A 15,042-nucleotide genomic window follows, 5' to 3' on the forward strand; every position below is an offset into this window, starting at 1 on the left:
CCCAATTTCACAAACTAACAAACAAAATCGTCTAAAATTACTTTAGTAAGATGTAGAAAAAGAGATACATATTTAGCATCCTTAAAGCTTTTAGAAGTCAATTATTGTTTCAGTCTGAATTATTTTAGTGACAAAACAAAGACTGTTTTTGACATTATGATGATTTTATTTATCAAGTAATATAGAAACATATTTATATTACATTTAAGCCCATTTGTCACAATAGATCTTTTTTATTTTCTTTCTGGTTTTAATCGGCATCAATTAAAGTATTTCAGGATATCTAGAAAAGCCCCACAGTGAGTTTGCGAATGTTTAGCAGTTAGGTTTGGCTTTAACCTGCTCAGAAAGATGGGTGACAACCTATCTTTGTGGACGGGACAGTGGTCAGTCCCCCACTGTAAGTGAGGTGAAGGGTTGCTGAGTGGAGAGACTGAGAAGGAGAGTCTGAAGAAGTGAACTTTCTGAACTTTTGTTGTGAGCCCCTTTCAATGAAGAGAGAAGTCTGCTTTCTTTTTAAATACTGGAATGACAAGTGTTTTTGTTCAGTCACACTACTATTAAGCACAAACCACTTTTTGTGATTTGGAGCAGATGCTGTTCATTAGTGCCCTTATTACACAAATTCTTAACAAGTAACAGTATGATAATGTTTATATATCTTGTGTACATTTTAAGCCTTAAATATTATTTATTATGTGCATTAAAAACCCACATTTTCGCTATTGCTCCTTTTAATACCACACATTTGAATTTCATATCTTGGACTGTCTTTAGGGTAAATGTAGACATACTGATTTTTCTTTGTGGTTTTTATGAATATACAAAAGAATGGTTTCTCTATTTTTATTTAATATTATGTGCATAATCTAGGAACATGACCCCATTTACAGTTCTGTAAAATCTCTTTTGATTCTCCTGTGTTTTAGCTCATTTGCCACCTAGTTTCAAACCATAAGGCTGAGCTAAATTAGCTTTTAAGAGAAATCAATTTAAGTCCCATTTCTATTGCTCTACAAGGCAAAGGGAGTACCCCCATTTAAATGAGTCATAAAGACATAAACGTGTTAGCAAATCCCCAGTACCAAGGTTATCTAATTGAAATATCTTACTTTTACTGCTTTAAAATAAGGCAATGGTTTTCACTGGGCTTCAAATGTTTTTTTTTTAATACAAAATAACCACACACGGTGAATCAACTAACATTATCATCTCTTAATGTCTTACTTACAACTACCTAATGCGTAGCACAATATTTTCATATTTTATATATTTGTGAGCAGAAAGCATAAAACAGCTAATTTGAAGCTCCATAGAAACCGTAAAATCAAATGAAAAATATTCCAGGCAATATATTTGTGTGTTGTAGTTCTACTCTGTTGCATAGAGTCTCATAGGAATCAGTAAATCCATATTGTCTTTCAACCTTATAGAATCATATATTCTACGAGCATGGTTAAAAAGAGCAAAATATACAACAAATAATTACAGTAACCTTATTCAATAAGAATCTTTTTTTAAATAATTATATTCATTCAAAACTCTTATAGATGGTGCTGTATCTGATTAGAAAAGGGGGATCTGCAGAGAGCAGAAGTATGAATGAGGCACTACGTTCCACTTACGGAAACACCAGATTCTGTTTTTGTAGGCAGTCATTTTGTAGCCGGGAATATGTGGCAGTCTTCGCAAAGCTGGATAAGAGAGTGCTATACGGCATCTTTTTTTTTTATTTCTTCAGTTAATGACTGTAATTTGCTTATTAAAAAGGATGACTTTCTGCTGCACAGGTCACTGTCTTTCTCCTGAGTAACCTGACCCTGCACAAGTAACCTTGATCTGCAACTTCAAGTATTTTTGGATCTTCTGTCAGCTATTTGATACCTCTTTCTCAGCTACTGATAGCTCACCATATTTTATTAATCCCTAATTAAGTGTTTTCATTTGAAATCATGAAACTATAGACTGTAATGTTGGAGATAATTTAGCTTGCTAGACGGGCCAATATTTATCTCACCAAGTTAGTCTTTGGGCTGAACAACTCTGCTATCTGATTTTTGTTTTATACATTATTAACTAGAGATCCTTCTTTATTTCTTCTCATATCAAGGTTTTAATTAGGAGAGCCAATGTATGCGTGTGCTTGCCATAAATACTTAGTAACTTTTTCCTTTTGGTGAGATTAGCAAAGGTTAACTACGTAAGCTTTATTTCCAAAACAGTTTATGTTAATCCAAAAAGGAATTGAAAAGAAGATGTCTAATATATTTTGTTTAATTAGAGTGCCTCATTCATGACGATTTATGGGTTTTTTTGAGCAAAGATTAAATATCATTTTTATTTAATAGACTTTAAGTATGTATATTTTTATTATTTTAAATTACATTTACATTTAGTATTACATTTATTACATTACATTGTATTACATTTAGTGCCCAAATTTCCTTTTCTATGGATATTCAGTTAAAATGTTTCACTTAGTTTTTGAGTCAGTTTTCATTTTTTTCCATAACAAAAAAGGTATGATTTCTGTATTATTGAAAAATGTTTTAAACTATCATGGATAAAGAAGCATTTGTCTCATAGAATCTTTCTCATTTTGAGTGCAATACTACCTGACTTTAGCTACTGTATGTATTGACAGATTAGAGGTTTTGTGAAATCCACATAATGAAAAAAATAAGCATTGAAAAGAATGCATCATAATTATTGCAGTTATAAATATAAAAAAAACAACTTTTATTTTACATTTATATTTGAAATAACTTTGATTTCAGCTTTGTAGTCAAAATACATTCTTTAATAAAAGCTACAAACAGAAACAGATAAAAACTTTTCTTTCCACTATATAAAACAGTACAGAAACTGGACAATTTTTGTTGCAAAAACGTTTTTTGAGTAAAATTAACATTTAATTCATGGACTCAGTCTCGCTACTTAAAAGCAACTGTTTTGATTCTCAACATGGGGAAAGCCCGAGCAAGAGAAACATCAGATAAAATAAAAAAAATGTCTTCGTGCTTTTTCATTTACCAAAAGGTTCTAGCAGAATGTACTTCAAAGCCACTCTTCTTGGAAGTATGGTGTGATCTTATCACACTGCACCACAGAAACATTATAGTGTACTTATACATCTTTGCACTTTAGTAACTATAAACTATGGAATTAACATTAAGCAAATCGATAGAGTTTCAATGTGCTGGTGACCTTTAAAATAAATATTCTGCCTTTTGAATATTTAACATCATTGTTTTATTGTATTTTATCATGGATCCTACCTTCAATCAAAAATCCTCAATGTGGTCTGTAAATTTTTTTTTACTTTAATAATATCCCTCTGATTTTATTTCTTTTACTCCTAGCTGTAGTATGTAACCAGTAAAGCCATATAATTTTTCGTCTTTAGAAAACAAAATAAATACTAAAGTGTATTCCCCAATAAATATTTTAATAGAGTTGTGATCTTCCATTTGTATTAGTGAATATCATTAAAGTTCAGGTTTGACAGTGAAAAGGGGTAATAGGTGATTAATGAAAGAGAAATCTCAAATCCATACTTTACCACAAACCTTCTGGGCTGTGCTCTTTAAAATTGCAATGTTCAGCTTTCTGAATAATTACTCTCAAAAAAGCACTACCAAGGCACTCTTGGTAATTACAGATTATATTTTAAGGTACACATAGATCATTCTGATTCCATACTATACAAATTCAGGGCATATTAACTTGGTATTTGCTATGATAAAAAGTAGGAAACTTATTTACAATTTAAGCTGTCAGCTGTAAATTAACATTTGTAAAACAAACTAAAGTAATGTTTTATTAAAAGTGGTATTTTGTGCACATCTCTTGCACCAGATGAGATTAACATCAGTGCCTTGTAATCTAATTGTATTACTTGGAGAATATCTGATGTGGAACTTGTTTTTTTTTTCATCTTTTCTTCAGTGCTTATTGGCTTTGATTTTTTTTCTTTTGTTTGGTGGGTATAATGTCAATATTATGTAAATGTAGACCATTACTTACATTCACTCTAGTGTGATGACAGGTTGTAGTGCCTCCCATCGCAATAGGGGGCCTTCTACACAGCTATGTTTGGCACATGCACTAATTGGTCTGTCTCAAATAGTAAATGTCCTTATATATTATTTAAATCAGCCGAACGTAATCACTTTTTCTTTTTTTCTTTTTGCAGATAAACCCTATCACTTGAAACAGTATCTTTGCTCCCCTTATTGATAACATCACCTAGACAGAACTGAGCTGAAGGAACTTTTGCGTCAGTGAGACAGGGGAGAAAAAAAACAAAGTGGACACAGGAGTGACACGAGCTCATCGAGAGATGGAGATAGGCTCTCCTTGTGTTGTGTGAGTGGCACCTGAACACACACCCCTCGTCTTGTTTATGGAATAATTCACAGCACAGCAGGCAGCAACCGCACTGTAGCATTCAGCCCAACAGGAATAATTAGGTTTTGCCCAGGCAGCTTTGCATTCAAACAGAAAAAAGTACACTGAACACCTTAAATATATGCTTTAGCAGTGCATTTTTAAGCAGGCTTGCGCACTTCATGCTGAAATATATTAATTGATAATGTGCATTCAGCTGAAATGCGGAGTTGCAGAATGGAAATGGAGAGGTGTATTTGTTTCCATACAGAGACCTTGAAAACCCTTCTAGGATTAGAACAACACCCTACCAACCAAATGCAAATACCATACTTAACATCTCAGTCCCATACCATCCCCCACTGCCTTTTTTGTTGTATAAAAATATTAAAAACTGAAGTACTTGGAGATGTGTTCATTAACTGACACTCTTGATTGTCCAGATTAGCAAATTGCTGACCCTTCTCAATTTCAGCATGAACACCCCCCACCAGATCACCAGCTCTGCCTCACTTTTCTCTTGCTACAAATCAATTCATTGTAGAGAGTCCTAAAGAAGTTGTAAAACATACTGATGGCCATTACATGCGCAAGTATTGAAACTTTTTTAATGCCTCTCGATAGACAGTATTACATGCTATATTAGTTTTCATTGTAGGCAAGGATGTGAAACAGCAGAGCTCTCTGCTTTCAATAGTACTTTGAATTTGATCAAGATCTTTAAACAGTGTGTGTAAATGTTTAGGAGCTAAGAGTCCTCTACCTTAATGCTCAAAAAACATGCAGTTAAAGAAACCTTCTTAACAAGTGTCAGTTATCTTATTTTTGCAACAGATTTTTGTTTTTCCTTCAGTTCTTTATGTAGGTGACTTTTTCAAGATTAACATTTGTCTTTTCCTATTAGAGTGATTTCAATTAAAATTTGCTTTGCACTCTGAAGGACCAGAACTGCAAAGCTGCTGTTGTTTTTAATCTCCTTTCTTTTTTCCCCAATCAAATTCACCTCTGCTTGTTCTGTCATGAAAATGTACTCAAAACTGGATTATAAATGCAAGTCTAAAATGGAAGGAAAAGTACTATAAAAATCATTTATATGCAATGATACAAAGAACAGTACTGTTATCCTGGTAGTGCTGTGTGCGAAGTACACAGCCTGTAGATGTTGCATTGTTGGTCTTACTTGAGGTCCATATTTTAATTTGTTTGCCTATCCTGATTTTTAAGGTTTTGGTTACAGTGTAATAATTGTGATAGTAACTACTTTAAACTACTACTACTTTTAAGAAGCCCACATCCTGTCATCACACCCCGATTGGTACATGTTTGACTTTTCTCTGATCGTGCTAAATTGCATGTCCATTATATTCCTTAAATATCACAGCTCTTCACAAGAATACTTTAGGTCACTTAAAATGAATAATCAAGCACTGCATTTAATCCAGACCTATAAGGACCTTTCTTTCAGTTTATATGTCCAAATAAGGGCATTATTATTGGCACAGCCAATGTATCACATTTTAGTTTACTTTATCATGTGTAACTGCTATTACTGCTGTCCAGTTAATTTGTAATTTATCATGCGGAACTTGAAAATACAGCTGATGTCATCGTAACATGAAAAGAACTCGTGAATACAAGTTTTCATGTTGGAAGAGAGTACAAGGGTAACATTGGAAAATGGCATGCTTTCACTCCTGGCTTCATGGTGCTAGGTGTAGTTTTTAATAAGTCTACTACCACAAAAGATTAAGATTCTTCAGGAGAAGACAATATATTTGTCAAGACTATTGCCTTATCTAGGCAAGCACCATTTTGTATTTTTTTAAGCTGCGTTGGATGGTTTTCATTATTTTAAATATTGCCTGAAGACATATGGGAGGCTTTTAGGAAAGAAATGAACTTGCTATGAATATTATTTTAAGGGAAACTATTAATGGGGTAGGTCAAGGACTAGACCTGGAGGAGGCAAAAGGAAATCTCTTTTTAGTTTATGTATTGCCAGCGTTTATGTCTGCACATATTCCTAATAAGGAATAGTACTTTTTACCCCCTTAATTCTCATCATTCAGGCTACTCTGAGGTAGAGGGTCATTCCACGCACTGTTGTAATTTCTTGTGCATATTTATTTCCAAAGTATCTTTCACATTCTTTCCCACTGAACTCATGCAACAGAGCCTTGGAATGCCAAATAGGTTATTTTTCAAAACCTACTATGAGAGAGCTGTCAAATGAGGTTGTTTTGGACTTATCAAGTGAAAGTGCCAGAGAACAGACTGGAATGCTAAGCTTTGACATAACAGGAAAAGCAGCTAAAGAAAATATCAGAAAAAATATTAATTGCAAACCCGTGACACTTTCCCTACATTCACTCTAGTAAAACATTTAACCTTCAAGGCTGGTGATTATGTATACATTACCAATTGCACTCACAACATAGCAGTGGGTTTTTCCTAATAGAATATTTACTGGAAGAAAGGTAGATTTATACCATGCACATTAATGATGTTTGGACTGCCCCTGCAAGCTTCATTTCCCCTCAATGAAAAAAGGCAGACAGTATTTTGCTTCTGTGATCTACCACTAAGTGTGTGAGAGCCTAAGAATGTATTTTCCTTCTTGTCTGAATCGATTAAAAAAATACAAGAACTTCCCAGTCCATGGTTTGCTTTAAATTTGATTTAATGTATCTGGTACAGTAGGTGTTGATACTGCATTAACAGGCCATTGTATGAGCTGAAATGGTGTGCTCCTATAGTGTATCAGCAAGACCTGTTGACATAGGGTTCTGGCCTTTTTATTAGGAAAACACTTGAAATAAAGTAGTCAATAAACAAGGTAATGCTACAAGACACATAGGCACATAATTTGTCCTCCAATAATATTGCAGCACTGAAGTTAAAAATGTTTTAACCGTTTTAAGGTTTTTATTTGTAATAAAATCAGTTCAATTCTGTAAACATCAAATCAACTTGCCTTTTAATTGACTTAAATGTTTTGGAGTCCAGAGTTGAAAGTTGAAATGAACACCAAAGAACTTTGTTAAAGAAAAGCAGGCAACTGTGAAGCAGAAATAAAACTCAATCAGAACCATAGCACAGAAATTGGCCATACCAAAATCAACAATTTGGAATATACTGAAGAAGAAACCACAGGTATAATTATCAGTCAGCCAAGACTGGGTCGGCCAAGAAAAACATCTGCAGTCGATGACAGAAAAATTATCAGAGCTGTCAAGAAAAACCCTAAAACAACTGTCAGTGAAATCAACAACAGCCTCCAGAGTGCAGGGGTGAAGGTATCAAAATCACAGTTTGCAGAAGACTGAGACAGCAGAATTACAAGGGCTACACCACAACATATAAACCTCTCATCAGCACAAGGAATAGGAAAGCCAGATTAGAATTTGCTCAAAAGTACAAAGATGAGCCAGGAGAAGTTTGGAACAACATTTTATGGACAAATGAGACCAAGATAAACCTAAAGGCATAGAATGTTTAGAATAGGGACTAAGTATGAAACTGCAGGTGCCCTAAAGAACACAGCCTCCTCTGTGAAGCATGGTGGAGGTAATGTCATGGCCTGGGCAAGCATGACCTCTTTGGAAGTGGCTTTCTTGCCTTTATTGATGATGTAACTATTGATGGCAGCAGCCGAATGAATTCTGAAGTATACAGAAACATTTTCTCTGCTTAAGTTAAATAAAATGCTTCCATGTGTTTTGGTGGCTATTCAACACGTATCATGACATTGACCCAAACATTGGCCAGGGGAACCAAATAATTATCAGCAGAAAAAATCTTAGGCTGATCTTTTTAGATTGAAACCCAACTGAGTGTGCATTTAACATGCTGAGGATATACTGAAGTCCAGCAATGGCTTGGTAAAGCATTTCAAATGATTACACAAGGAGTATGTTTGGCTCCATGGGTTGCAAACTTCATAATTTTACTGCATATGCATATGCAACCAATTACCTGTATACTCCAAAATGCACTTAAATTGAATGTGTCCCAGTTTCTAATATCTTTTGAAATTATTGGTTGGAACACAAAGTATGATTTTTGTTATAATGTGATCAAATGTATGTATGTAATTACACACAAATCAAACTTATATTATATGTTTCATTGATATTCAGCTCATAATCACTAATACAGATTGCTTGACTCTTAAGCAAAAATAACAGTATACTTTACTGTCTCAATAACTTTGTGGGGGGTCGCTGTGTCAATTGTTTTAATTAGTACATCTGTGTAGCAGGAGACATCAGTCTTCAATTTAAACTTAAATTTAACATCTAAATTTGAATCTTTTCAATGTTGATTAATGTATATTTAATGTGTACTTTTCTTTGACTCAAAAAATCTATAAAGATAAATATGATTAAAACGTATCAAACTCTAATCCACTACTTTGTCAATATTTAAAAACTAACAACTCAGTGAAGATGAGCCCCGAGACATTTTATATACTGTAAGTTGCAGTTTTTGTACAAAATAAACATACAGTATAAAGCAGACGCTGGTGCCATTTTACAGAAGAAGATTGAATTTTTGGTTAATAAATGAGCTTTTATTTATTTAAAGATAGGTTACTGGGGTAGTGCCACCCTTAGCTGGAATCTATAGCCTCGTACATCATGTTATTGGTTACTGTGTTTATTATTAGATTATTATAATTGACAGTGTTGAGCCTCTTTATTTCGGAGGAGCAAAGTATTGGGACAATTAGCTGACAGGTTTTTTATAGTTCTATATTCTATCTATGTTCTTTTATAGATTAGAATTTTATATTTAGTGTTTTATGTATGTAACCTTCTAATTATAACGTTGTGCCTTATAAGAAATTAACAAGGTTCTGAAACAAAAGATTCCAAAACAAGCCTTCATAAAACAGTAGAAGTGCTTGTATGCTGTTGATATGCATTCCATGACCTATATCACAGCTTTATAGATCCCTTTTGATTTTCATACGAGGTTGGTGGTTTAATGTCCATTCAAGAGATAGTTTCTAAAGATAGTTGTATTCCTTATTGCTACTTTTTCATGATCAATGTGAAGTATACCTTCACTGGCGTCTCTAATAGTGTTTACATCTGTGAGTATTGGGCTGGCTGAGAACTCATGGGTCAATAATGGTGAAAATCACTTTATTACTTTTTTTATAGAACAAAACATTTAGGATAAATTTCAAGCTTTGACCTTATATTACTACCAATATCTTGCATTTCTAGGTACCATTTTCCTCAATTTGATTGTTCTATTATTGAGGGAAATTGAAGAAAGAGTATGGAAAAAATATGAAATGTGGGTCATCTGTTATTTGTACCCCACAAAGCTACATGCCTCATTATTGACATGCAAAAAATTTGTATTGGCTCTTCTAATTACTTATTGGTCATAATCAATTAAGGAAGTTTTAAGACTCTGGCAGTCTTATATAAATATACTGGCAAAGTTCAGCTGCTATGATTCCTGACAATTAAATTGTTCTGTCACTCTGGGACTTTCATTAATCTCAACTTGTCATCCTTGTTTATGCAGGTTATAATGGGCTGTGTGTGTGCATGTGTGTGCGTGCATGTGCTCGTCTGTGTGTTTGAGTGAAAGGAGATGCTAACTGCCTTTTGCCTTTTTTAACTGTTTCCTGGGAGAAGACTGAAGGCCACTGTATAAATATCGCCGAGCTTAGGTGTAGCTGTGCACCTCTCAGTTAAAACTGCACTTTGAAAAAAGATTTTTTAATTGTACAATTTACATCTGGCATGCAGCTTGGGGAAAGAGATATTTTCAAAATAAAATATTAGGCAGAAAACAGGAGAAATCTACGTGACTTATAAACACATGACGTTGAATCTATATTTTTAATTTAATCTATTTTCAGTTTGTATAGTATTTATCTTAATAAAACGCTGAATGCATCTAACAATTGAAACATCACTTAAAAAAAATTAAATGTCCACAATTTTTTACAATTTAGTTCTGCTATTTAAGCAACTTGATGGAAAAGATGGTTTTGAAATAAAAAAAGATGTAGGGCAGTTGTATTTATAATCTATTTTCAGTTCAGTTAACATTGTAACCATTTATTTATGCAAAAGCTGCCCAATGTGTGTATCTATGTTGTGGTCATTCATATCTTCAAGAACAGTATAATGTCTTTTTTTAGTGCTGATATCTCCCCCTCTAGATCTATACTGAGGGATAATTTATTACATTAGATATTCGGTATCAGATACCACGTTCTTTGTATGTGATGAAGAGCACATAGTTGTCTCTAATGTCCATTTATTATAAGGGAAATCAAACGTGCTGCTTTTTCTTGACCTGTGTAGATTATAAGATGATAACCTCATCAGGGGAGCCCACTCTGTCACCCAAACTTTTGGCTTGTGGGTAATTACTGCCTGTCATCATCCATCAGCCCTCCTAAGGCCTCTGCTTCATTGAGATGCCAGGTATTTCCTAAATTAATCATGTGTCTCTTTTTAGTTGAAAAACGGCATCTTTTCATGTTAATGGGCTCTATTATGGGGGGGACAGGAGCCCTCCTTGAAGTTGAAAGAGCCCATTTTGCAAAGGCCAGGGTCTGAACCCTGACACGCTGCCAGCCCAAGAAAGATTCTTGGTGGTGACCTCCCAGCAGGAGTGGAGCATTCGTCACTGTGTGTACGGCGTGCACCCTTGGGCTGGATGCATGCTAATTTGCCCCATTGTTTCAGGGTGAGTGACTTCCCAGCGTTCTGGAACAAAAGCTCTTTGCATATGCCTCTGTGTAGTGTTGTTTAATATTTACATCTGAATATTATCCATCTCCAGTGCTCAGATATCAAAGGTGTAAAGGGAACTTGTTTTAGCACGGTGTTGCTGTTTGAAGTAGGCTGTATTATTTAATTTTTCCACAGATCCTACACTTATCCACTCTAAACTGTGTCCTGAAGTCATTGTGCCAAATAGAAAAAAGGAATTTTATGATTTTTCAAAGTCATGTTTGCATAGCTACTGTAGCTAAGGTTCTGTATTTGCTAATAAAGTAAACTTTATGCTAATTAAGTTAAGGGCAAGTGGCTTTCATGCTTTTATTTGTACTATTTTTTATTAGTTCTGTCTGCTACAAAAATATTAAATTTGAGTATTATGTATTATTAATTTGCTTAGCAAATAAATTTATCAAAGAAAACTTAAAGTATATAACATAAAATAAATTATACCCCTCTGCAGTTGTACATTTGTTTTGAAATAAGCTGTTTTAATTGTACTTTCCAAAAATATAACTTAGTTTAAATAATTTAAATCACTTTTTCAGATGTAGTCTCAATATTTTTATTTTAAATGCAGCACAAGATTTAAAACTAAGAACAATCCAGGTTAAATTAAATATGTTAATTCTGTGCAATGCTTTAAAATTCAGTTTTTATATGCCTCTGTTTTCATTTTATTTTATAAGTCAAGTCCTACCAATATATAGTTTGATCTTAATGAGGACAGAATTGTACATCTACCATGTTGTGTGCTGGTTGCTGATTATGGTGGTTATTGACATCTTGTTAAAATAGTGGTCCTTGTTTGTGTCTATACAGTATATGTTACATGTAATGATCAAGTAAATGTTTCAATTTTACCTCAAAATGATGTCATGGTCATGTTATCTGAAGAAAGGAAACTGGGGATTTGTATTGTGGAGGCTTTGTCTTCTGCCAAAGCTGTACAGAACCTGGAGTTTGGTTTCAGAATATATATACCAGTATTTGACTAAAACAATATCCTGGTTGTACCTGGTATCATATACTGTAGCATAATTAGGCATCACAGTCTACAGCACCCACAGTTTTATTTGAATCAGATGGTGTTGCCCAACATTGATCGACAGCCCCCATAAACTGTATGTTTAATGTTAGAGTGAGCAAAATCAAGTGGATGTCCTGAGACCTCAATGATAACCAGCAGAGGCCTGAATGTTTGGTTGTCTTATTTGGAGTGACTGACACGTGGAGATGGGCAGGAGAGAAAGAATGCTCTTGCTAATTAGGAGTCTGCCAACAGTTCTTACTGAAAAATAATGTATGCACACCACTCCCTGCGATCTATCTTAGACATGGTGAGTTATTGGTGGTGCATGAGAGGGGGGTGTTCTGTCATTTCTGGCCTGCAACCCAAACAGACATGAGTCATGAGTAAGTGTGTAGTAATTGTGGAAACCCAAGATGATTAAAATTCGTTTGCCCTTGCATCTGCATAGCTACAGGACACGCCCCAGGGCTCTGATATTGTCTACAAGATTAGGAAAAGACAGAAACTGTAGCAGGCCTCTCAACAGCTCTCTCTTGACCGAAGCTAACCAGGGGAGACTGGACCAGAGCGATTTCACCTGAGGGTGGCCTCGGTCAAAGGTCACTTGTAATAGCTTTTCCATGCATCTCCAGAACTGTAAATGAGCACAGAAGCTTGATACACTCCACTACACTTTCTTTCTCTTAGTCGGATGCCCTAATCAAACAAATGACTTAGCCCATGCCCATAGTCACTGATCCGGAGATGCTTCTGCAGACATTCGTCTGGAATTTTTGAAGGGAGATCTCAAGCATGCACTTTGTCTACAGGGAAAAAAAAGGAAAATAGAAAGAAAGGAAAATAATACGAATAATCAAATCCAACAAAGCTGTACTAGTGAGAAAGACAGGAAGAGAAGCCATATAGAGCTGTAAAATGAAATTAAAGAAAGACCCATATTTATCTGTTAGAAACATGCACTAGGCATTGTTTTATTGTTTTAAGCATAAGTAAGGAGTTCTTATTACGAAACAGATCTGGTGCATACAGCTGGATATGGGAATAATAATAAAAGTGCAATAGAAATAAAACAAAAAGGGTTAATGTGTTGCTGCTTTGTACAGTATTTTTTTTCTTTCTCTGCTTATATGGATAATACCAAATGGTGAGGAAAATGATTGAAAAACATAATATCCATCCATCTGATTTTAGTTTGTCTGTGTTGGTGAGAGTTGCAGCAAAGGTAACAAATTTAAGGTAGCAAATTTTAAGTCAAAGCTCCTGTATTATGCATGCATTGGGATATCTGTTATTCAGCATTATTTACGGGGAAATTGTATTTTATCATTATAAAATATATCAAATAAATTAAAACTTTCAGTTGTCCTTATATGAGATTTACAGTATCTTAAGTATACAGCATGACAAATGTTATTTGTATTAGTATAAGTGAAGGAGGTGCCTTTTATGAATTAAGGGTTTTGAAATAAATAGATCCTTTGTAGAAACAGATGCCTAACTTCTTGTGCATTACTGTTGTAAAATTACTCCAAAGGAGCAAAAGACTGTACTTTGCTTAAAAGATATTTTATTGCCCAATGCATTAATTCCTTCACATTTTGAGATTAATGTACTACATATGTACTGGTGCAGTAACTGATAAACATTTATTATAAGATTCCTTTGAAAAGCTTCCATCCCTGTGATTGGTGAGCTACCTTCCATTATCCATATGTTATCATCCCATAACCTTTAACTGACCTTTCACCCAAGAATTACATTAATCTGCCATCCAGCCTAATGAATGAAACGTTCTGAAGACAGCTGAAGAATAACAGACCTGATGTGGCCCATGAAAAAGAAGAAAGGAAAAAATATATAAATGGAAAATTTCAGAGTTAAGTTTTCTAACTAACATATCTAAAGGTGTTGAAAAAAGGATTACTTTTAAGTTTTGGCATTCACTAATAAATTCTGGGGTTCTTGATTTGACTAACTGAGAGTTGTTTTTGTTTTACGGTGTGTAATTTGGCAATTTCATTCTCTAGGAAAGCTCAGTAGTGAATACTAAGCTAGCCATAAAAACAGTGTTTGAGATTGAAGGTGATTTTGCTTATTTTGGTGAAGTGCATCATATTTTTTTAAGTTCTGTGATTTTTTTAATGTTGGAAACCTAACTAGCGTGAAAAATATGAATACCAGCAAATTAAGAATCATTAAGTAAAATAATATATGCTATCCTCATACTGCCTGGAGGCCATCTGTTTTATGGTTTTGCAACATATACTGTATTTTTTTTATTCTGCAATTTATTGACTGAACATTTCTGAGCTTATCCCAAAGGAAACCTACTGGTGTTGAATCTGTTTTTTAAAATAATAATTCAACTCTTTTCTGCATTTACTTCTTCCATTCATACATGTCATCTCAGTAAATTATAATAAATACTAGAAAGTCCAAAGATATTCAGTATGAGGACAGCTAACTTTTACTTTTATAGTTCTTAAACATAAAATATCTGAATGATTTTTATATAAAATAAAATATAATTTTCAATAAAATGTGATGCATAATAGGATAATTAATATCACTAAATATTACTTGTCAGGAAATCTGGATGAATGTGTTTAAGTTGTGAAGAGCACATATGTGCTTAAAAACAATTTTCTCTATGGGGACAACATGGGACATGGGACACCCATCTGCATGTTGATCTGAAAACCCTTTTCAGCACATTGACACCCTGATTAAATATGCTGATGGTTACCTTATATCAACACACTCTCTGGTTCATGAGGGTTTGTAAATTCAAAGAAATGCTTTGTTTAAAAAAGCTGTAAAAAAAAAACATCAGCCAGACAGAATTCAAAGCCATCACCCTGT

General features: G+C 34.1%; 1 long non-coding RNA gene across 1 annotated transcript in view; it reads left to right on the forward strand.

The window, feature by feature from the left end:
* Positions 1-15,042, forward strand: part of LOC148820036 (uncharacterized) — a 114,725-nt gene that overhangs the window by 58,581 nt on the left and 41,102 nt on the right. The window lies entirely within an intron of this gene.

Source organism: Atractosteus spatula, chromosome 15, assembly GCF_055471065.1.
Source record: "Atractosteus spatula isolate fAtrSpa1 chromosome 15, fAtrSpa1.hap1, whole genome shotgun sequence".
NCBI lineage: Eukaryota > Metazoa > Chordata > Actinopteri > Semionotiformes > Lepisosteidae > Atractosteus > Atractosteus spatula.